The following is a 25616-nucleotide window of genomic DNA, read 5'->3' as shown; positions in this document are numbered from 1 at the left end:
CGTTCAATCTTATCAGAGACAGAAAGTCACATCATAGGTATTACTTTTGGTTCCTCGCTTTTCTACAGAGCAACTCGAGTTGTATGGGAATTGTATTTCCTTACTGACACATCATATTGCATCATAGGGAATACACAAAGTGGCGGTACGGTGGGCCACCTCAAATGCTCAGTTTTCACAGTTAAGACATGCAATATAGACTTTTCTACTTCCTTTAACAATCCTAAGTTCTCAAACGTCCTTGGAACTAAGGCTGTCAATTTCTGTTTAAACTCTGCATGAAGTCTTCCCGCCCAGCTCTTCTTGGCCGGCCAGTAAACTTTAGAAAACCTCATCTTAGTCAAGGCAAAGTGGATATCACAGAAGGCAAAGGAACTAGCAGCAGGCAAAGGCGTTAGTTCAACACCGCTATCCCTTTCCTGAAACAGCCATTTCACCTGTAAAGTAACACCTGTCCCAAACCCATCCCAGCATATTATATTTCCTACAAATATGACCTGGCGACTTGCTAACTTACTAAGACATTGCAGCTATGGTGGTTGTAAGGGCCAGAATATCCAGTTTAATCCAATCCCTAACCATAACCAGGGGCGGTCTTTGGGTTAGTAGCCCAATATCGACCAAGACTTCCTGGAGGTCGCAACTCCCATATATCAAAATTAGTGTCCCAGTTGTACTTTGCCTACTGAGCTGGCATGATCTAGTTTGTCCGTGCCCAAGTCTCATCTACTGGACCGTTTGCCTGGAAGGTACACGCTTTCTTGCCATGTCTCCAACTCCAACCCAAGTATTTCCACTGCCACAGATAGATCTTCAGGAGTACCAGAGTCGTATTAAAATATTCTTGTCCAGCTGTTATGGAGCAAGTCTTTACTGACATGAATCAGCTGAAGCACAATATTTCCTGAACAATGTCGCTTTACAGAGCAGTTCCAGTAAACACCACTGCCCAGATCAGCTGGGTCAACACTTCTTCAGTGGTTTTACTTAGTTACTATAATACGCAGATCACCAAAATCTGTGCTGGGGCGCTGTGGCCCAGTGACAAGCCCCAATGCTCTTTCTCATCTTTGATTTAAGGATTGTCCCTTGTAGAAATTACACGCTGCAAGGGCTGTATTCGCACCATTCCACACCTAGTGAGATCCCTCTTACCCCTACTGGGAAGTAATACTTTTCTTTACTGCTGCAGTCTTATAGCTGCTCCTGGTGGGCAATTTGGGAAAATAGTAGTAATCTGAAAGGTAGAAAAAGACTGAAAAAACTATAGTGCCTGAAGATGTATTAACAATAACATATTGTAACCCTGACTTGTCATTCACTAGCTGTAGCAAAACATAGTGACTGTGAAATCGCTCTAGTTGTGTTATGGTACTTGGAAACTTCAATGGCCTGTGACACCACATGCTAAATGAGAGAGCACAATATATTTTCTTTAGTAATCTCATATTGGCAAATCATGTGTGATGTGTTCGACCATACCTTATGTGAGGAGTCAGAAATGTGAGGCAGACAACTTTGTGAAGGTTTTTCATAAGATGCCATTTTATTAAATTAAAAGGGTTTGATAAACAGCTCACTATCCCTACCCTAAAAAATATTCACTGCCTATCAACATAAACTAAAAGGAAACACTAACAAAAGCAATCTGTCCCTCACACTTATACATACAACCAACATATGAAGGGAATATATGGCAATACAAAATATAACAAAACCACAGTTATGCTAATCATAAACGTAATAACTGTTCCTCCTTGTAACCTGGCTAATGTTCGCTTCCCCAGATAGATTCAAAGCAGGAATGTGTGTTAATTGTTCAAAATAGGAAAGCTCAGTTTCACAACAAAGTTCAGGTTATAGGATTCTTCTTACTCCAAAAAGTCTTAAACTTGGACTTTCCAATAGTACAAAGAAATAACAAATCTTTGTTTCTCCACTTGTAACAAAGAGTTCAGCACAACTTTTAAGAACCAAAAACACATTCAGAGTTCCTTAATAGCAAAAGAAATAGTTTGTCAGGATGAATCCGCAAGGATTCACAAGATCACGTAGTGGCCTTGCCGCTACCTCTTTTCCACAGTGTTTAACCACAACACAGTAAATAACTTCTCCCTGGTCCACTCACCTGCCAAGTCTACTACTACAAAGTCGCATGCCCTGGTATACTCGCTTGCGATGACTAACATCTTGGATCTCTACTGCAAGTACTTCTGTAGTAAAGTTCACTTCCAACAACTTCAGTAATTAACACTGCTTCTAGAAAGACATGAAAACACATTGCTGCTGTTTTATGCCACAGGAAAGGCAGATTATGCTCCTCTTGAATGCTGGCTATTGGGAGGGCAGCCCGTCTGCCACACTTATTTTCCCACTCTTACATCAACCAAATGCTGATAATGCTTTTTTATCACACGTACTCCTCTCTGCCTTAGATGATGCTTGTTTGGGTCTTTATCAACTATTGCCTCTTCCTTTCTGTGACAATAGATGTTAAAATTGGTCTGCGTCCTAATTGCCCACTTTTGGTTTTGGCAATATGCGTTGTTGTTAGTGTCTTTTAAAATTGCCCTCTATTGGCTTTGGCAGTGGTAGTTTGTTTTGCCTTTGTAATTACAATTATAACCTTCTTGTTTGGACCCAAGGTTCTTATTCTGCCACTTTAGTTGTTTTACTGTATTCCTAGACTGCTGCTTTAACTTCTGCACTTTAGTTTGGTATTCAATGTTCTTAACAAATGGTAGCGGGCGATCACAGAGCGTTCTGGGGTCACATGAGATTAGTGAACTCACCGGGTGCTGCATATGCATTTGCTCGCTCTGCTGCCTTGATGTCTTCTGCCTCCTCTGCTTCCTGCTAAAAAGGTAAAATACTTTCTGGTTCCTATGGTCCGCGCCGATCGAAAGAAGAGCCTTCCTCACTCCATGAGCTCTTTGGTGCTCGCCTGCCACTGGAGCCCACGCTGTTTTGGGGGGGAGGGGGAAGGAGCTTTTAAAATTCACGATTCCCACCACGCAACCTCTGCATACAAGGCACTGAGGGGGGGACAGCTCTCTGGAACAACTCTTTACACCGTGCAACCTCTGCATTCAGCATCATAAAGGGTAGAGACCCTCACAAAGCCAGCCTCCCCTTCACACAATCAGTGACTCTGGCGTCTCTGCTTCCCTGCAACTTCTGCTGCCACTGCAATGTAGAGTTTCGATCATTACTCCACCTTCTCCTTATGGCATGCACCTGAGGGGGGCCTTTATACTGCTCGGTCCCACTCAGGTGTGGGTCATTAGAATCAACGGAATGCACCTTGCAGTCCAGTGACTCCAAATCCCTCTTCTTCGCCCCAGTGCTTGGACATTGTGGGACCTGAAGTCCCAAATGTTCAAATTACCCCTTTCTTGCTGAACATTGTTTTTACATGTACTTACTTCACTTCCATTCTTCTTTACGTTCTTAAGAAGAAATTTAAAAGAAGTCAATGATTCATTTGGAATCAAAGGAGGATTTGCTTTTTCAGAATTTAAGATGGTAATGGTCTGATGTCTATATTTAATTTCTTGTTTTGACTACAAGAATTCTTACCATTATATATTTGGGCAACTTTATGAGGGGGGCTTTATGCTTGATAAATGATTGTTTTCGCACAGCCCCAGGACGAATAGCTTTGGCATAAGAAATCTCACTTTGACAACAAGCCATTACATATTCTGGTAACACGGACAGCTCTTCCTCGGATGGAGACAAATACTGCATCGCACCCAACAGAGCCCTCCTATCCCTTGGGGCTCTTCTCCTCCTAGGTGATCCTCCCGGCTAATACCACCCATATGGTTAAGATTAGGTAGTTGCTGTCTTCCCCAGGCCACCTGGGAGGATACTCTAGGTACAGTCTTTGTGAGGACTCTGCAAGATTATCACACTTACGATTGGAGAAATCCTGAAACTCAGAGATATTCTTTAAAAAAGTTATCAGCCTTGAATTCAAATTACTGCTCATTTACACTACACCTACCCGGGACAGCCACTGTGTTAAATCCCTCTTCTCCAGCATGGGGTCTGACATAGATTCACATGCTCATGAATATTCACCGTCGTCAGGCTGGGTATCCTCGGTAAAGAAAAAAAAAATCAGTTTTGTTTCTGAACTGTCTTTCTCCTAATAACCATCACTGGTCTCTGGGTCATACTGCCTCCAGCCAATGACTGCCCTCTACCTAAGCCCCTCAGGCAGCCATCTTCAGTATTTACCGCGCGTTCAAGTGTTGAGTCCTCATGCTTACCTCTCAAGCTTTACTGCTTATTTTGTTTTTTTTCAGAGAGTTTTCTCTTATTTTTCGGTCAATTACAGCCTCAAGCTCCACCGATTCATCCTCCGATTAACGGGGACCCGTTTGAGTAATTTCTATGCCCCTTAGGGCGAATCTTCGTCGAATTTTACTTTTTGGAGGATATCCGGAAGATCTTTGAGGCCTACCCCGTGTGGAAATGGCCCAAGACAAAGGAGACTCGACGCCTGTTGGATCCAAGCTGTTTGGGATCTGCCCAGGATGTGGACTACAGAACGTCTTCAAGGAGGATGAGCACTCCCGGTGCCTCTACTCCTTGCACTCCCGACAAGTTGCACGTGGATGAGGACTGTGCGTTCTGCAAGGACATGTCCGTCCGGACCATGAAGGACCGTCGCAAACGACTCACTGACTGGCTGGAAGCGAAGATCCTGGCAGCAGGTGAGGAGGAGAAGAAGAAGTCGGAGCGGTCTTCTAAGACCTTTGAGGGCGCCCCGGCAATGGGGGCCCAACATAAGGCAAAAGCACCGCAAGTCCGTGGGCACCAGGAGCACCGTTGGTACGGGCGCCTCGGCTGCCAGGCCGGCCGCAACATAGCTGACGCTGTCGAGGTTGGCTCAAGGCCACTGACTTCCGTCAAGACGTACATACGAGGGTACTGGACATGCCCTTCGACGGGAACAACCTGTTTGTCAAGGCAGTGGACGAGTTACTACAGGCCATCAAGGCAGACATCGAGACGGCCCGTGCCTTAGGCACACTTCATCAACGACGGCCGTCCTTTCGGTCTTCCGGAGGCAAGTCACAGGGTGCCTCCAAAGAATTTGTGGCAGCTTTGTCCTACCGTCAAGCGGCCCGTTCTTTATCCCAGGAAACCTATAGAGGCTGTAGCAAGGCCGGAGGACGTCGTCGTCCTCGCCAAGGGGCCCAGGGTAGCAAGGCCTCGACGAAGCAGCACTGAACCAGCCGTGACGTGGGGCTTCCACCCGAGAAACCCCAGTCGGAGGCCTGCTGACGAGCTTCGTCGGCGCGTGGAAGACCATCTCCACCAACCGTTGGGTGCTGGATGCCCTGGCACACGGACACACCATGGAGTTCCAAGGGAAGGGTCCCCGTTTTCCACCTGTGGCCAGGAAAGAAAACCACATCCCTTAGCTACTTCTAGAGGTACAAGCAATGTCGAGAAAGGGCGCTATAGAAGTCATCCACCAAGAAGCGGAGTATACTCGCAGTACTTCCTCGTCCGAAAGAAGACCGGCGGCTGGCGGCCCATTTTAGATCTCAGCTGCCTCAAAAAATACATGAAATCCCAGAAGTTCTGGCTTGTCACCCTTCAGCACGTTCTGGGGCAGCTGGAGGAGGGAGACTTCCTGTCGTCGTTGGACTTGGAGGATGCCTCCTTCCACATCCCTATACACAAGGGACACTGAAAGTTCCTGCGATTCGTGGTCCAAGGGTGGCACTACCAATTCAAGGCCCTCCCCTTCGGGCTGAAGTCAGCCACAAGGGTCTTCACCAAGTGCCTGGCACCGGTGGCAGTGCGGCTGAGCCTGCAGGGGATCCATGTATACCCCTACCTGGACCATTGGCTCATCCGAGCGAAGTCAAAGGAACTCGCCGTCGAACACACAACAAGAACCGTCCACCTGCTCACGGAACTGGGGTTCTCAAACTATGCAAAGTCCTTCTTGGAGCCATTGCAGGACTCCCATTCCTGGGAGCCAGACTCAACACGGTGGCGTGCCTAGCTTCACCATCGGAGGAGAGGATAAAAGCCATCCTGGGAAAGGTACAACGGCTGTTGACCATGGAAGTTGCCAGGGTGAGGTCCATCAAGTCCCTGCTAGGCATGATGTCGTCATGCATCTACCTTGTTCGGCTGTGCAGGCTACGGATGCGGCCACTGCAGGAATTCCTCGACGCCCGGTAGATGCAAATGACGGGAAGCTCCGAGGACAAGATCGCCCTCAACAAGACATTCCGTCGAGCGATCCGGTGGTGGGGCGTCCGCACATATCTCGCGGCCTGCACAGACTTCCAAACCCCAGCGCACCAGGAGACTGACAATGGAAGCCTCCCTGAAGGGATGGGGCACACATACAGGACATCTCCACGCGATAGGCCTATGGCTCCCACAGGAGAGGTTGTTACACATCAACCTCCTGGAGCTCCGAGCCGTGTTTTGGGCCTTAAGTCATTCCTCCTGTCCCTCAAGGGCAAGGTGGTGCGGGTCTTCACCGACAACACCACCACAATATTCTACATTCGAAAGCAGGGGGGCACCAGATCTCCAGCTCTCTCCAAGGAAGCGCAGAATCTGTGGCACTGGGCCGTCGCCCAGAGAATGTTTCTGGTGCCTTTCCATCTGGCAGGAGTAAAGAACATAGTTGCTGACTCGCTCAGCAGGGAACTTCCACAGGATCAGGTGGATCGATCTGTTTGCGACGGTGACGAACACCAAGTGCTGGAAGTTCACCAGCAGGTTTCCCCAGCCGGGGAGCATGGGGGGATGCGTTCTCATTTGCCTGGGACGGCCAGTCTCTCTACGCATTCCCACCGTTGCCCCTGCAACTCAGTCAACTCAGATGGTCCCGGTGCAGGATGATCCTCGTCGCACCGGCGTGGCCGAGGCAGATATGGTACCCAGACCTTCTAGACATGTCAGCGTCCCCTCCAATCAAGCTTCCGGCAGACCCAGATCTTCTCGTCAGGGAAGGAGGTGCGATTCTGCACCATGACCTGGGGTCGCTGAACTTGCAGGCCTGGCTCCTGCAGCGCTAGAATTTGGAGGATACCAGATCCCAGAGGATTGCAAGGAGGTGCTTCCCAATGCCGGGGCTTCTTCGACTCTTAAGTGCTACAGGCATAAATGGAAGAAGTTTACCGTCTGGTGCCGTGCACAGAAGATAAACCCTCTACGGATTACGGCCCATCAAGAGCTGCCGTACTTGCCATCGCTGGCCAAAGCGGGGCTGGCGCACTCTATCAAAATCCATCTGGCGGCTATCTCCTGCTACACCAGAACTCCTGGGCGATCTTCGCTGTGGTCGCATCGCCTGGTGAAGGAGTTCATGAAAGGACTTTTCCGCTCATTCCTGCCGATGAAGGCCCCGGCGTGGGAGCTCAACGTGGTGCTGACTAGGCTCATGGGTCCTTCATTCGAGCCTCTGCATTTGGCACCCCTGAAATTCCTGTCGTGGAAGACGGCATTTCTGGTGCCCATCACCTCCGCACGACGAGTGGGAGATCCAGGCACTCTCCTGTAAGCCACCGTACTTGACTTTCCACGCAACGAGGGTCGTGCTGAGGACACACCCTCCTTCATGCCCAAGGTGCCATCGGACTTCCATCTCAACGAGCCCTTGGTGTTACCCGTTTTCTTCCTGTTGCCTTCATCACCGACTGAGAGGACTTTGCCCTCGCTGCATGTGGCTAGAGCGCTGAAGTTCTACGTGGACAGCACAAAGTTTTCGGAGGACGTCACAGCCGTTTGTGAATTTTGGACCTTTGAACCAAGGGAAGGCCCTCTCCAAGGCTTCCGTCTCCAGGTGGCTCGTCGGCTGCATCACGCACTGTCATCGGTTGGCAAACCGACTGTGTCCTGGCCGTCCGAGAGCCCATTCAACCAGGGGGAAATCGCTGCTACTATGGCGTTCCTGTCTGGTGTGCCCCTGCTGGACATCTGCAGACAGTGGAGCTGTGAACGCTAAGTCGGCAAAGAGAAGAGCAACGGAGAAGCTGAATACAGAGTGCTCACTGAGCCCCTTGCGGTTCACCCACGTTGGAAAAGGTGTCAAGGAGAACAGAAGAGGTGGGAGGCTGCCGGGGCAATGTATTAAGAGGAGAGAACGCTCAAAGTCCCAAGTATGAAAGTCGAACATTAAGTGAGCAGAAATGAAGCTATGTGGAATAAATACAGAGCATGACGAACAGTGCTGTTTGGGAAATAGATGGAAAGTGGAAGTGCATACCCTGGGGGAAGGGAGAAGTCCCAGGTGAGAGAGCCCACTGCAAAGAAGTTTAACAAGAATTAAGAAATTAGAATGTCAAGGGACATCAAGAGATAATACAATACCAAGATACAAGGAGGAGGAGCGACTCATTTGGATAAGATTACACACAGCAGAGGGTATGTGAACCCTCAAGAATATAAGACATATGCAAGTAAAGACCAGCTATTTCAAGGAACATTTGAGTTTATGAAGTAAACATCAGCATCAAGAGACTATCAGTGAAGATAACTCATAGAATCCTATATTCTTAACAGACACGTGTGTATCAATAACCACAGGAGATAAGATACAACCTTAAAGAGAAAGCCACTGGGAAGAAGACAAGAAAAGAGACGACCAGGAGAAAAGTCATTCACTTGGCCTATTTTGAGTTATTCATATTAGTGGTAGGGTCAGGAAGAGATTCGGGACTGAGGACAAATTATACTTTAGACCTACTGATGACAGAAAAGCACCTTTAGTTAATTTAGATAGGCAGGGCTATCCCTTTAATAATAGGGAAAGATGGGCCTTTTTCTTATATTTTCATTAAAGAAAGGTAACGTGTCCGACTTCTCCTTCCGACCCACCACATATGACAGCAACAGTTTTGGAACTACAAAATGTCCCAATTCATCCCGCACATCCAGATGTCCTTTTCTATTGAAGACACTTTCTCTCTTAACCATGTGGATGCTGTATGCAGGCCACTGCCCTTGGCACAATAAACCCAAATGAACAACCTGTAGTCCAGATCATACTGTGCAGGCGTGAATGGGTCAATAGGTCTACAGGTGATGGCAAATTAAAAATGGGACTGGGGTCTAAATAGTCTGCTATATAAAATAGAAGCAAAGGAAGGGTTGGGTGAGCGTACGATATGGGGGCAGGGACAACTTTTTAATGTATTCATGATTAGGGAGTCCACCTACAGGGAACAGCTTTCTGGTGTTCAAATATTTATTTATTGATGCCATTTTCCACATGTTGAAATGTGTTCAATCCCCATATTTTGGAGATTTGTTGAGCAATCTTGGGTCTTCTCCGATGCTTCCAGAGAACAGTGCCCAGGTCTTTTTGGATTGATCTTAGCCCACTCCACCTTTGTTCACAGAGCCAAGTCAAAATGTCATGCCATCTCGGGGCCTTCTAAAGAAGAACCACCAGTGCCGGCACACACACACCACTATTTTCTCTCATTTAATCCCTGGAATCTCCAGTAAGACCCTACACCCCCAGTCCGATTACCATCACAATAGTTTTTGGCACTGAGAATTTGTGTACTTTGGCCCTGGCCTTTTTCACCAGCCATCTTTTCCAAAGTAGTGCTTCTGAAGTGATGACATCAGGGAGGCTGAGAAACTACTTCTAAGGCCTCATTTAAGAAGTTGTTTGGGCGTATTCCATACTGATGATTACGGTCCCAGTACATTTAGTACCGATTAACCCAGTCACCACACCGGTAATAGCAATTACATCTTCCACCAACGAGGAGACCCGTTCCAGTCTCCACAACTTTCCTCAATCTCAAGAAGTTGATACATATCCAGAAAGTGGTTCTGGTGGACCCAAAGATAAGTACTTCACCCAGGCCAAGTTTTTCTTCGATTCAAGGACATAATGATATGGATCGGTTTAAAACAGAAAAATCTAAGCAACAGCGGTAGCATATTTAATGTTCTACTTAGTTTCCAAATACTAAGAGAAAACTGTGCTCTGTACCAATGTTAAGCCCCCTCTCATTAGAATGGATGCTACTGTGCTGCAAATCTTGCAAGAGCGGATTTAGACAACGTAACCCAAGCTAATTGTAAATGTGGTCAATTGGCCCACATTTGAATTTAGCCCATAAGTCCTTTTGGACTAGCCAGAGCAGACTAAAAAGAAGGGTGAGCTGCTATATGGGACTTATATATCCTGTCCTGACATTGAGGCTTGCGAGAATGACATCACACCCCAGCAAATTGGATACCATGCCTGGAAAGTGGGGAGTGAGGTTTTACCCTAATGGGAGTGTGGGACATTGCAGTAGTGGAACAGGAGGATTCATTGCTTGGAGACAGAGTGACAACAGACTGGACCAATGACAGGTTGACACATGTGGCAGTTACGGACTGACTGTTGGTGACAGAGAAGGCGGTGACAGGAATATTCCCTTAACTGAAACACAAACTACTCTTCAATCTACAAACATTTCCCAGGACTAGGGCTTTCCCAATGGAAGGCGACCATGAGGCATCGCCCTATCCCTTGTTGTGGTGAGAACTCCCCAACATATAACAGACAAGCTGAATTATGTGGGTCCTGGCCCTCTGATGTAAGCCTCCCATGAAAAAATACTTATGGGTTATATAAGGTACAGCACCTGGTGGGAATCTGGCAGACAGATCTAGGATAACAGTGGTTGCACAGCTTAGAAATTGAGGGTCCATTTTCTTTGGGGCTCTCCATTTCAGAAAATGTGTGGCTCTAAAGGCACCATCAAGAGGCCATAGGAGACTTGGTGCAATGTAACAATTTATTTAAGCCTGGGTCCACCGACGGGCACAACCACCTTTCCTTTGTAGTAGGAGTATTCATCCCACGGGTGACTGCCTTTCGCATGTTTGGCAACTCAGCTGCACAAATTATAGTCTTCCTTCTGATGAGAATCTTTTAAGAGGAAGGAAAAGGCTCTGATGACCTTTTAATAAATCTGGGAGCCCAACAGATTTACTAAGCAGTTTATTGCGCAGTATTTATTATTAGATGCTGTGAGAAACCAGAGGGTATTCTCACACATACTCCCCTTGGATCCTCTGCGCAGGTGGCCAGGGAAATGCCATCGTTCTTGGATCCTTACCCTCAGGGTGGAGAAGCAAGAGAGGATCACCTTGGTGGAGGGTCCTTGCAGATTGGGAGTGGGCAGCCCTTGGGCGAGACATGGTGTCCCCCTTTCCCTATTGACCACCAACCTAACCCTCCCCCAACCTTTATGGGCTATTCTAAGCCAGCTCCCCTCAGACAGAGTAATGAACACCACACACTCCCACCACTCCAGTACTCGGACGAAGAAGAGGCAACTGAGAGCAGTGGAGATTAAACCTTTTCACCACTTAGGTACTGGGACGAAGAAGATGCCTGCTAGGAGCTGCGAGAGTCAGGCATGTCCCTTTTAATTGTGGACATGCAAGGCTAATGGGACATCCACATCCACATCTGCAGCCAGTCAAGGGGCCGCAGGTGTATAAGAGGAGGACAGCCCAGCAAGGCAGGGCACAAGGAGAGTGACAGGAGGAGCAGAAGACCCTTATGAGGAGGCAGCCGTGGTTGGACAGAGCCAGGAAGTGGCAACTATCCCAGAGGACTTGTGGGAGCTGAAACAAGTGGGCTGAGCAATTTCCCCATGTCTGGGAGCTTCCATCTCCAAGTGCGCACGGCAGGAGCTGCATGCAAAGAGAAACCCGGTGCAGAGAGGACATTGGCCGCGTCTAGGAAGAAGCCGGGGAGCCATTGTGTAGAGAATCACACGGCAGGCGAGTGGGACTTGCACCAGTGGGTTTCCCCGACTTCCAGAGTTAGGAGGAAGTCACGGGAACCACTGGAAAGACGTACAACAAGCCGGTGAGTGTTGGAAGGGCACGTGGGCACTGGGGCACATCTGAGGGACTACAAATGAATAACAGTCTGTCCAATACATGCATATTGAATACCAAACTAAATGGAAACTTAACTTGGAAGCAAATAAGTGCATATGAAATACTGAACTGAATGAGATCTTACAAATGAGCAAAGTGCACATGGGACACTGAAATGAAAGTAAAATATCAAATGTATGTTGCACCACGATTCGACTTGAACTTTGAAATCGAATATATCAAAGGCTAAAGAGAGCCACACAATGAACTTTGAATGACTGCAGTGCGTCAAGGCCACAGATGGGCAAGAGGTGTGTGACACATGGTGGCAGAGCCACAAGGTTTATAAAGGAGAAGAGAGTGCAAGAATACCCATAAAGCCAAGAGGTCACTAAAAGGAACTAAGTGAAGGTGGCTTGGTGCACAGGAGCAAGTACCAAGGAACCTGGGTTGACTGAGGAATCCAGGGATCCTGCTTGCGCGACCTATAGGATGTGCGGTGTAACAACTGCGCCTAGAGCAGAGATCCCTGCATTGTGAAATAGGACACTGCACAACAGCCCAATGAAACCACTGCAGAAGAACTGAGTCTCGAGACCCTTTTTGTTGTGAACTATGTTACTTGAAACTTGGGGAAGGGAACCCCAAGGATTGATTTGGAACTTGAACATCTTGAATTTATGGTAATTATCAGACTTTTTCATGAAACTTACCTGTGCTTAGGGAAGGGGAAGCTGAAAGAAAGCTGTGAGCTGAAAGACGCTCAGAACTTTTTTCTTTTGAATTTGACATCTCTACACATTCGTTAATTGTAGTTGTGAGGGCAAGGATAGGTTTTGGACACAGACAGACTTTTAAGTTGAACTCTTTAACTCAGACTGTCCTTAGTTTCTTTCAGGTAGGTAAATCCCACTGCAGCATAGGGCAAGTTAGGCGTTCAACCCCCCTGACATTTAAGTTAATAAACCTCTTTTGTATGAACTTTAAGTCTGTCATCTGCGTCTTCATGATGCCTTTACAATGCCCCACATGTGACCACTTGAGTGTTCACCCCTCTCCTAAAAGCACTGGGTGCAATTCTCAGAGCTGCCAATAAAACAAGTTCAGCAAAATCAGGCAACAACTGAAAGTACAGGAAAGCAGGATAGCATGGTGTACACCCTTGTGATTTAAGAATCGCTAAGATTGCTTCACAGCAGGTACGATGGTATCTGGTTAAAAAAAGAATAAAAATGCATCAGTTGGCACCTATTGGGCACAAAAGTACATACGCGTATTGTTTCATTCAAGTGTGAGCATAAAGTTCGGTGAGGCCTATTGGCAATAGATTTAATCTAAAACGAGTCAGCCAATTTCTAGAGGAGTGCTCTGAAATTCTTCACAAATAAGCTTCAATGCTGCCAAATGATTATAAAAGATGTACACCAAAGGTAAAGGCTTCAGGTTGGAAGTTACCAATCATGCAGAAAGAGTTTGTTACCCTCTTAGTCCTCCTCACGCACTCTGCGCACCGTTTAAACTTGAGTCCATCACTCGTCAATGTCTAGTGGCGAGTACAAATGTTGAAGCCTGATGTAGACTATTACTTTACTTGTATTCCTTCCATCCCTTTAACAATCAATGCAAGCAAACAAGCTAAAAACCCATGTCTGTAAAAGAAACTCAGAATGCAAAACTTTGAGAAACGGATTTTGGATTTATAAGCAGGGGTGCTCAAGCTTGGTAACAATGTCCGTTGTTCATGGATGTGTCTTGGGAAACTGTAGAAGTGGTTTTTAAAAGTCACTGTGGTCCTTTCACCCCGACCAGGGAGACCAGGCTTCTTGAAAACAACGTAGATCTCATCTTTGGGTGATCAACGGCATCAAGCCGAGCTTCTAGGCTCTTTCCAGTCGTGCCCTCCAACTGGCAAGTTGGTTCAATGTGTGCACATTCGCAACAGTGAAGTCGATGGCTTCCAATAGTTGGGAGCGGGGGTGAGATCGGCAACGGGACAATACTTCTGCTTGATCATGAAGGCATTCAAGATAGGCAAGTCAATGGCTTCCAGCAGATTGAGCTGGTGGGTCAATCGGTTGTCTCTACAGAGTCAAGCAGCCAATCTGGTTAATAGATGGGGATGCGCAGCAATGGGTCGAGCCAACATTGGGCTGGCTTGAAGTGCAGCAAGTGGTTTGTAGAGTGCCAAAAGAAGCACTGTGGGTCAAAAGGAGTTACATCTTGTATGTTATACAACAGCAAAATAGACCCAAACTATTGGTTGACGTTTCATAAGGAAAGCAGTTATTGGATTTGAACAGTTGTTTGAATACCTGCTATTTTAGTGTTTTTATGGAGTTTAAACTTAAGAAAAAGGAGTGTGGTGTGTTCCCTTTAAGAAGCGGGACGGCACACGTCACCATGTTGGACAAATAAAGGAGGTGTCATGCAGGCATGAAAACAGTGCACAAGTGGAGCCTGTAACGGTAAACCAGTGACTGACTTGTTCTTACCTTACAACAGGCATAATTAAATTGTTCTCGAACACGTAAGGTAAATTGTAATGGAGACTACAGGTTTGATTTTTGCAACATATGGTCATTGGAATGATTTAATACATTACAACCATGCATTCCATCGAATGGAGGATTTGGAACGCTATTTTAAAATATCAACTTAATCCATTAATTAAAGTGGCCCTCTCACCCCTCCAAAATGTGATAGCTCACTAAAGCACTGGCCCGAAACAGCATATATCCGTTCCTTTGCAAGAAAGACTTTCCTGCCTCAGCCCTAATGTACAACGAATGGTCATACTCCTCCTCGTAGGACGCACCTCTGCGCTCTCCGCCTCTTGCCTTCCTGCTCGGCAGGTAGGGGAACAAGCTACATTACAACATAAAACGTAGACCTTTCACAAGATACTACAGAACAAACGTTGCTTCTACTGTGCAGGTCATGTGACAAGAACACCTCCTTAGGTCCACTCTTCTAATCAGAACTAGTCGCTACTACATGCCCCGTACTTCGTTTTCTATTTTGAGAAAGGATGTGCCAAAGGAGTAAGAGTTGCACAGTAAGTTTATGTGAGTTGTAGGGGGCATTGGGGAACATCGACTCATATCAGACGTTCATGAGGGTATATGCAGTGCCTGCAGGGAACATTGCCCTGTTAATATTAAGGGGTAGCAATATGATGCCTGGAGGCAAGCGGACAGTCATGAGCAGGATTTGCGATCGCTGCAGCCAGAGTCATCAATCGTGTGTACCGGCCCCTCCTCCCATGCTGAATGACTACAGATTGCGTACACGGAGGCCATCCAGCTCCGGTTTGGTAAAGGGACGCCAGTCTTTTCCATGTTTGGGAGCAGCGTGAATTCTTTTAGGGTGGGTCCAGCTAGCCAGTTGCCATTGTACAGTAGGTGCTTACATGTATGCAAGCGTGTCTCCAGGGTTAATATTTATGGGAAGCCCAAAGGTCAACAGGCAAAAGTCATGGCCACTATTTACAATTATTTTTACCCAACCAAAATGACTATTCGTTAGGATGAAACATTGACATGACATTAGCTGCCCAAGTCATAAAGGAAGATCTTCCTGGAATCATTCTGAAATCATTCAGTGACTCCATCCTAGAGTCATCCATGGCTAATTCAGGGAGATCATCCGAAGGTATGTGTATAGGCTGAAATATTTAAATGAGCTGACTCTAGAGTGATCACAGAAACTTTTCCAGGATGAGATCTGATTACTTCCAGTGATGATCTGGTATTACTCCAGGATGCCCCTCCATGACATCTTTACGGGTGGGGGGGGGGGGGGGGGGTTTCTCCAGGATGACCACATGACAACTTCGGGATGAGTGTGACATTACTACAGGATGGTTCCACGACAAGCGTAGGATGGGTTTGGAATTGTGAAGGATTATTACAGACAACTTCAGGAGGAGTTACTTCATGATGCTTCCAAAAGATTAGGAAAAGGGTTTTGATTAACCCAGCATGAATCCCTTGTTTGTAAGACGGGTGGTATTAGTATAGCTTTATATACCTACAGTGAGGGCCGTACCGGGCTTTATGGGCCCTGAAGATTGAGTTAATGGCCCGAGCGAAAGCCTTTAACGAGGTATGAGGGACCATAACGCCCAGTACGGACCTCGCTGCAGGTCTATAAAGCTATTAGAACACCCCCAGGGGCCGATTCTGAACTTGGCACAGTGAATGTGCTAAAAAGCAGGATTCACTGCGCCAAATCAGTAAGCCCAGGCTCCACCAGTATTTTCAAGTGGGCCTGCGCGTCATCGTAGTGCACCTTCAGGATTGCGCCCGTTTTTGTCATAACGGGCGCAGTCCTGAAATCTCAGCAGCATTTTTGTGAAATAACGACATTTGTTATTTTACAAAAATGCTGAAAACATGGGTATATATGAACACTTTCATACACACCAAAGTAAGCAGCTTCAACGTTGCAGAATTCAACATTGAAGCTGCTTGCTTTGATGTATGTGAAAGTGTTCATATACACCAAAGGAAGCAGCTTCAACGTTGCAGAATACAACGTTGAAGCTGCTTTCTTTGCAAACACCCAATTTGCAGGCTGTAATCAATCTGCGGGCTATATCAGTGCGTATAGCCAGCAGATTGACCAAGCTTCCCAGAAACACCACTAGGGTGTTCTAATATAGGGCGAGTCTAGTAAGACTTATGGATAGTTTACTGGAAAACCTCAAGGGAATTTGCAGCCTTCACTTTCCATCTTTGCCTTCTATGCCAGAGCACGCAAATGCCGTTAACCAAGTTTGCCGATTTAGTATACAAAACTACAAATCCATCCTGCAATGTCCCGAACCAACCTTTAAACTCCCTCATTTCAGTTCTCACCTCTAGCTAAAATGGCATTGCACCCAATAAACTCCCACAATTACACACTTTCAGTGATCTAACCAAAATCTGTGAACAGAGGATAACACAGGGGCAACCTGCTTGTCTCGAAAGCAAGACCACGCAGAGCAACAGAGGTTCGAATCCCAGATCCGTGCTTAGAAACCAAACTCTGGTATGGTATTAGGCACGTTATAAAAAATAAATAAAATCTGTTAAAGGTGTACCTGTATGACAGACTGCCGACGGCCACTTCACCTACTAACAATTAGATGGGACCATTCACCACACCTAAGAAAACACTCGCTGACCACACCAGAAATCATAGACATTACCCAATAGGACAAAAACACGTACCCTTTACAAGTTGGCACCAACCTACAAATTCACCAGATCAACTAGTTCTACACACAAGAGCACTTGCAGTTTCACACAGCAGCACGTGAGCTACAATTACGTTGTCGATTAGTAGCAACAAAACTCGGTTGTGGGGATGTTCCAATTCCAAGACTGTAATCTGAAGGAATGAGCAGGTATGTGGGTACATGCAAGTGTCACTTTCACTGTCTAAACAGGCATGACATACTGTTGAGAAGACATGGTAGAGTTGAGCCTGTCAAATTAGATCTGTTCAACAAAACTTTCGTAGCAGACAATTGACCGTTATTCGATAGTCCAATATTTTTGTAGTTGCTGGGCAGCTACATCTTTGGGAACTGCAACATTACACAGAGACATCTGCCGATTCACTGCTGGGTCTTTCAATTGTCCAGGTCAAGTAACAGAGCCATCCCTGCCAACAGACTTTTTCCAACGTGTGTGCCATCATAACTAAACAGCCATTACCAAGTTTAGGAATAGTCTGGTTCCACCATCAGCTTTTACAACAGAATTGTCTGCTTTCTTCTAGTTTTTTCACTGCCTCTTCGTCATTTCCAGTAGTTGCTTTCTTCTTGTAGTTTCCAGCGCTTCCCAGATTTCACCAGCGACTGCTTTTCCTACTCTGCCTTACCTTTTAACGCCTGAATTAGTCCCTCTGCATCACAATAGGTTTTAATTATTTCATCAAATGTTTTCTGTCTTCATACACTTGGCTGTGGGTATGAAAAAAGCAAGTTAAAAACTTCAAAACGTGAAACAGACTTTTTGCTTCAGTTGTACACAGGTAAGAGACTCCCCTTAAGCACAATCCTATCCGCCTATTTTTGCCCTCATTGGCGCTTTCCTTCCCTCCCCATGCAGCTACCCACAACTCAAGTCTAGCTGCACATATACTCTGACCTACACACAGGCCCCAAGGGCGTTCAACCAATAGCGCTTTCAGATCATACCAATGGTAAAAGGTGCTCTGCAAATGCCCAGTAACATAAGAGAAATCATGTAGACACTCTATCCTTTAGAGAGTTACTGTAGAGTTAAGAGATGCTGTAAAGAGTGGTGGGAATTGTTCAACACTCATCTGTATGTGTGAAAAAAGGAAATGCCTCCGTGTAGGGATGTCAGATCTACCCTCCTCCCCCAAACATCAAATAGAATGGGGGTGGGGGGGGGGGGAGAGAAATACATTGCTTACCTGCCGACTGGGAAAAGCACTACTGTTTTGAAATCCTTTTCTTCGCGTATTTCTCTTTTACTTCATCAAGACCCTCTATCAGCCATTTACAATTAACTTCACCCGGAATTGCCAAAGGCTCAAATTCCCCATCCTTTCAAATACAACGAGAATTGTCGGAATAAAAGAAAAGCACATTCAAGAGATTTGAATTATTGCCTAAAAGAAGAAAAATTAGGTTAATTTAGTATGCTAATTCAGTATGCTCCAAGTATTTATGAAACTTCTCTGTACGCAAAACCATTCATTTATAGTGGGGTTGTTATGGATGTTCCTGTCTGAGGTGTCCTTATTGGTGAGTGAAGCGTCTCTTGGCGCTTGGTTACTTCCTCCAAGACTTCACCCATTGTTTCTTCAACTAGTTCCATCTGCTCGCTAATTTAATTAGTGGTGGGTGTTCTGGAGATGCAATACCTTCTTAACTGCTGAGCTCTTGTACCTAAAATGCTGCAGAGTCATTTTGTGTGTGTCCTTTAAAAAGGACAAGCACCCGTTTCAGTTTCTTAAATGTAAATATCAACCTTAGAGCGTCCCGGCTTGCGGACAGCAACACGTACAGGAAATTATAGGGACTGTAAATAGCACGGTATGCAGGGACAGAACCCACGACCAAAGTTTCTGGGGGAACAAAAAGTAAATATTAAGCCTTAGTAGGCGGCCCTTTGCTAACATGAGTCAGGCACCATCCTCCAGAAGGGTGAGAATCTTCCCACTCCTCCATAACCATCGCTACTGTGCCACAAATTATGCACTACAGCTGAAAAAGTGCAACGCTCATGAGCAGCGGAAAGGTCCTGTAAAAAAAGTAAACCAAGCCATGGATACATTTTACAGAGCATCACGGCCTGATACACTTAGATAGCTCATTACTTAAAGGGTCCGGTGCACCTATCTGAGGAAGGCATGAACCCATTATGTGGAACATTGCAGAGGCAACAGAGCATCAACAGCGTTAAAGCCAGAGAGGGGCAGCCAGTAGGAGCATTTATCAGACTGACCAGTAGAACAGTCATTGTGGAACTAGAAAGGGGGAAGAAGGAATCATCCACAAAAAGGGGGCCTCTGTATGCTGAACAGCTAGGGTGCCTTAAGGCAGTGGTCTTCAAACTCGGGGGCCCAAAGGATGGCAATAGGGGGTCATGAAGCTGGATTATGGTGACTGTTTTTAATAGAAGATAAGCATTTGTGGCTTGTTGGGGCACGGGTGAAAACTATATTTTTACTCGGGGGAGGCTCAGCATAAAAAAAATTTGAAGACGGGAATACAGTGACCTCCCACTTACAAATAGCAAAGCAATTAACAGCACTCCTCTAACACCCAGGTCAATAAACTATTAAACAAGGCTGCTGAAAAATCCAGAAAAGCAAGAAAATGGCCAACGAGAATGTACTGGTCACATCATTAGTGACACAAAAAAACAATCATAAAAAGCATTCACCCCAGATCATAATAAACAATGATCAAAAAAGTGATTTCAAATTAGTGACAGATCACAACTAACCCTGGCAAGCATTCAATAAATAAGTTATAAGGTTTACAGGCAAACTATCTTCAATTAACTGCTGAGGTGCAATGTTTGGAAAAAACAAACTGCATTTAAGGGGCAATAAAAACCCTCCAGGAACCTCATTAACCTATATATAGAATGCAACATAAGTATAACTAGAACATGCAGTAATCTGAGTGCCTGAAAATTACATTTGTATTTATTAAATCATGTAGTGATTTCCCCTAAATGTTGAACATAACAGACGGAGGAGAGAACAAGTCATGGAGGGACTTCAAACACTTTTCCCTGCAGCCAAAGGCTGCCACAACTTCGCCCTAATATGACCTGAAAAGGCTTGGGTAAACAAGCTCTCTATATGTTCTTTGAAATAAATGGCGTAAAAGCAATACAACAGCTCTGCCTCACGGGTATAGCATCCGTTACTTCCAGCAGTGAAAAGAAATAATAATGCTTTTAATTTTGTTAAGCACTACTGTGTTGGATTCTATGTAAGATATGTAGATTAATGATTGGAATGCCAGCAGGCTCGACTTCTTAACTATTCTAGGCAGGGAATAGAAGGGTAAAATATAGATGCTCACTCTATCATTTTCTGTCTGTGTCTGGGTATAGAAAATTATAGTGGTTGAATGCCAAACAGTTAGCTTTTTATGGGGGCAGCTTTACTTTACAAAACCTCTTTAGGGGTGCTTTGACCTTGAACTTAACTTGAGACAAGAGTACCGGTTCTGTACACTTATCACATCTCAAAATGATGCATATACTGTAAAAAATCTTCCCCAGCTTGAATGAGGTGGAAAAGGAAGGGCGTGGGAGGGGACGAGGGGTCGAGACTCCTTTAATACAAATCTCTTTCAGTTGCTGGACAATTAATGGATGGCGCTTATAGTGACGTTCTGTGTTTTAACTTTTTTTTTTGGTGTTCAATGACATAAGCGAAAGCAATGATCAGGCCGCAAGCGATGTTAAGAGCAATAAATAAGGGGCATCTGTCCACTGTTAGAGAAGCCTTTTTTTCTCCCTTCTTAATGAGAGCTTGGTTGGCAAGATCTACAACTTTCTCTGTGCGCAGAATCACAACAGCAAACCTAATTTGGAGCTTTTGTAAAGTAAAGCCCAATGCACCCTGTGCCAACAGAAGCAGGGAGGCAGGAATCAAAGAGTGCATTCATCGGGGCATTTCAATCATCCCCGGCCGGAGACGACACCTGGCGGTGTGTGCAGCACACCCCGTACCACACAGTGGCTCAGTCTGCCACACACTTCAAAGCTTAGCCAGACTTCTTTCCAGACAGACAAAACTGTGCCCCTTGGCACCCTGCTTCAGAATTAAGCAATATTGAAGATGCTGCGAAAGTCGTACATGCTTCCCACATGCCACACATCAACAATCCTCACACAGGGGAAATCTATGCCAGCGGGCTTCTGTGCACCGGCGTGCAGCTGTCTGGGGACCTTATTGAATATTACAAACATAGCACCATTGTGCCTTTTATAAACAATAGGCACATTCTCACAGGGGCTACACGACACTACAGTGTTCTTAAGCTGCCGACAGAGTCAATCTCGAGTATCACTGAGCCTGTGCAACTGTTTCCTTCACATTAAAGCACTGGAATGATTTGCTCGTACCCACTGAAGATGCGGTCATGTTGTATATGCACTGTACCGTACACATAGCAAGGTTGCGCAGGAGGGCACCACAAGCACGTGGATAACGGACCACTTTAAAAAGTAAAAAAAGCAACCAGGGATTTTTCAAAGATTTGTTAAGTATATTAGGCTTCTGCTGTTCAAGCCTGCACGTGCACCATCCGCTAGGGACCAGGGAGGGTCCAAGTGCTCTTGCAAACTAGCACTCAAAATATATGTTAAGATAGAACGGTGCCAGCAAGATAGCAATTAGGTTATTTGCCTTTAAAACAAAAAATGAATGTTTTCTTTATAACAAGGTAGTAGTCACTCTATACTGTACTTTTCTTACCCCCAAGCTCCCCCTAAGAAAGATTTACCTGGCTTGGGCTCCCCTATACACATGGACTCAAATGTTTATCGGTTGCGAAATGGTTATCAATGATGCCCCAAATAGAGGTGTGGGTGCTAGACCAAATTCATTGCTTGCAATAACTCGATTAGAGGACACATATTGGATTAGATGAGCCGTGGCTAAAACCAGCTCCTGGATGTTAGGCTTCAGCTAGTAACAAGGACATAAAGCTGGGAAACCAGGAGAGAGTACACATTGCACCATAAATGCAACTCCCACATGAGACTTGAAAACAGTACCCCCAAAACTGGACATGAGAAAGGAATAGCCTCAAAAATAGGTTTGAAATCCCCATTTGTGACTATACCTTTAAAATTACACCACCTTCACCCACGGCAAAATATATATATTTTTTTAAAAGGGCATCTTTACCTTCAGCAAGTCCTACTTCAGATGTCAGGATTGTTGATGGCGCCACTGCTGCTGGGGACTTTGCATTGCTAGATGGCTCTATTTGTGCTCTTGCAATTGAAAAAGTACAATAAAAAAATATTCGGAAGTTTCAAGTTGACCTTACCAAGATTTGCACTTACACTCTTGTCCGTCAGCGCACATCCTCCCCTGCATACAAAGGGGACCTAGGGTGCAGAGTCCTACTGGGAAATCTCCCAAGTTCCCTATAGGCCAGTCCACCCCAGCTGACAGTCAACCCCATCTGGCAGAGAGAACAGAGCAGTCAGAGCACATACCTGACAATGTGACTCATACCCAGACACAGACAGAAAATGATAGAGTGAGCATCTATATTTTACCCTTCTATTCCCTGCCTAGAATAGTTCAAGCCTGCTGGCATTCCAATCATTAATCTACATATCTTACATAGAATCCAACACAGTAGTGCTTAACCAACCAAGCTAACTTTCAGAGATATCGAGTAAGCCATTTAGCTTTTACTGCCTTTCAGTGACAATGCTGAAGTAGAAGCAGACTCTGCTGCGGCTGCCATGCCAGACACGAGGGGCCATGACTTCTCTACAACGAAGGCCTGGCACGCACAGCAGAAGATATACATGAATTCCACTTTACATCACTTCCATGGCAGCGGTGCACCCATAGTACTGTCGGGAATGCAGTGATTTTTAGTACAAAGGATGCATACTCGCTCTATAGTAGATGGCTACCGGGGTAGCTCAGCAGGTTGACAGACGCTGCTGAGATGTTACACATGCAAAACATGTTAATCAAATGACTTCAAAAAAGGAAGTGCTATTAAATGTGTTTGGCCAGGGCAATGGGTTGGGGTATTTCTGCCTCTGTAGTGAACATGAAAAGTTGATTTCCTAATAACTGCTGTCAGAAGAACAGAAGCATTTGTTTGGGATTGTCCAGTTTGACAAACATAACATCTTTATAAAGGTAACCTGTGATAAAATGCAAAGCAAGGGGCACAAAAATTACAGAGTATTGGCGTAGTGCTCAGACAAAAAAAAAAAAACATTGCAAAGAAAACTAGTGAATGCAACTTTCAGTAGCGTTTTTGAGTTTGGAAATTACTTACCCCCCCCATGAACGTGTAAAATGCACATTTGAACAACAATAATGTGCCAGCATGTAGAATGCCTGCTTTCAACAGGGATGCCAGGCCTTTCCCCACCCCAGTGATGTTCATGGCTCATTGATTCCCGTGGTGTCCCTTTCAGGACAGAAGAAAACAGGATGAGCAAATAAGAGGCAGGAAATGCACGAGTGACAGCTGGGGAAAGGAGTACAGTGAAGATTAGGTCACCCTCGACAATCTGGGCGCTTGGAAAAAGCCTGGTCAGGGCTGAGGCAGGCCGGGTCACGCAATCCGATGCCAGGTCTCCGTCCCGGCCAGAGTCAGCCCATGGCCCAGCCAAAGCAGGGGGACAGGTGGTGTATGAAATCCGGCTCCACCACGCCAGATTGCTGGGCTCCATCAATCTGCATCTGCTGTGGGGGAGCGGGATATCATACAACACTGGCAATGCGTGCTACAGCTCCCCTCCTCTCCCCCGTGGCCCCAAGGCAGGGGCACAGAAGGAGAGGGGCACCAGCATTGCAGTGATACGGCCCCCTGCTTGCCTCCTCTTCGCATACGTCCACCTTTGTGGGTCCACAGGGGGAGCAGAGTGACTGGGACAGGCCTGAAACGCTTGCTTCTCGGCACCTTGTTGTGTTGGGGGTGGTGAGCCAAAAAGCAGAATTCCCTTACCGGGCAAGAATGCTGGCGGCACCAGCAGGAAGCCACACGGCCTGGACAGGAGATCCAAATACAGGAAAGCACGCATGCAGGCTGCGTTTATAGCCTGTTTCCTGACCACGTCCCCATCACGACGTACTGACTGAGCATGTGCACAGGGGGCCAGTGGCTCACCATGCTCAGTTAAGTGAAGCAAAAAAAAAAAAGTATTGTTTCTCTTCTCACCGTCCTGGATCACGCCCTCTTCCCCCAGACATGTGGATGTGCCCTGCCCCACAGATGCAAGACCTAGTTTCAAGCCAAAATACTCATTGTTGTCTTGCTGGCAGGACTAGAACATAGGCAAATGAAGGAATTCTGTCCTATACAGACAGTTGAAGAAATGGGGGTGTGGGACATCAAGAAGGACATATTGTGCTACAGACTGGCCAGTACAGATCAATGCACTGCCTGGCAGCACAGAGCAGTAAAGTTAGGCACATCTCGATGCAATTTTCAAATCAGAACCCTTCACCTCGTAAAGGCAGTAAAATCATGGCAAGGGAACTTCATGCCGTAGTGCTCCCGCCGCCACTGCTCTTCACCCAGAGCCCCAGGCTGCCGCTGCACTCGTCCTTCGCCCCAGATATCCATCACCCTGCCACAGGAGGGCCTGGCAGTCCCTGAGGCACCCAAGCCTGCATGTGCCTTTGCAGCAGTGCAGAAAAAAAGCAAGCATGCAGCTGTGGGAGGGTGACCAGACATCCCGGTTTTGCAGAGACTGTCCCAAGATTATGCTCCAATTCAAAACTGCAGTGATCCCAGTTTTTGGTAGTAGGTCTTCATAGCTGGAAGGTACCGCTCACACAGAAGAAATGCTGCATTTTACAACGTACGAGATAGTGCTAGGCATATGAGTGATTTAAGTAACACTTAAACCCCCTTCTCCAACCGCTACTGATGTGTAGTACCTTGAAAGCTACTTTCACAAGAAAGTCCAACTTTTATGCTACGCGCCCTGTCCCGGTTTTTTTACTTTTTAAATCTGTTCACCCTAGGCTGTGGTAAAAATGTGATCAACATGGAGCTTAATTTGAAACTGGGCGAGTTCATTGCTGTTAAAACAGTCCAAACCGTCTTGCGCAGATAAAGGTGAAGACGGCGTATACGCTGTACTGTACAGTTTTGTAGAAAGCCTGTGAAAACATCAAAAAACTACTGCCATGTGGAGGTGGAAAAGATGCAAATACGCTTACCAAACAATAAACTCCGACTTGCTGACAGCCGCATTTATCTGACCATAAATCACTTCTGTTTGGGGACGGGGGGAGAAGGGAACCGGGTATATTTACCAGCCAAGACACAGAAAGATCCGCTGTTGCTGCAACCAACATCAAAATGGAACAACAAACCCACCGGCACCTAAATATTCCTGACGCTTCCGAGACGTAAAAGCGCCTTATAGATACTCAATAAGAAAATCAATACCTGCCCGGGCACGGTATAGCCTTCTCCTTTCTTCATGATTATCTTCCTAAGCACGTAGACGTCTTAC

At 46.0% G+C, this 25616-nt stretch overlaps 1 protein-coding gene and 1 long non-coding RNA gene across 3 annotated transcripts in view; one reads left to right on the top strand and one right to left on the bottom strand.

Annotated features, from left to right (window-relative positions):
- LDLRAD3 (low density lipoprotein receptor class A domain containing 3) overlaps positions 1-25616 on the top strand; it is a 942778-nt gene that overhangs the window by 75822 nt on the left and 841340 nt on the right. The window lies entirely within an intron of this gene.
- On the bottom strand, positions 13569-25612 carry LOC138503545 (uncharacterized). Its single transcript, XR_011279659.1, has 3 exons — positions 25550-25612; positions 18325-18522; positions 13569-17845 (listed from the first exon to the last, which is right to left on the bottom strand). It is a non-coding gene; the product is annotated as an uncharacterized lncRNA (long non-coding RNA).

The sequence above is a fragment of the Ambystoma mexicanum genome, chromosome 11 (genome assembly GCF_040938575.1).
Source record: "Ambystoma mexicanum isolate Mex_15411 chromosome 11, UKY_AmexF1_1, whole genome shotgun sequence".
NCBI classification, from domain to species: Eukaryota; Metazoa; Chordata; class Amphibia; order Caudata; family Ambystomatidae; genus Ambystoma; species Ambystoma mexicanum.
This window is presented reverse-complemented; position numbering and strand designations above follow the sequence as displayed.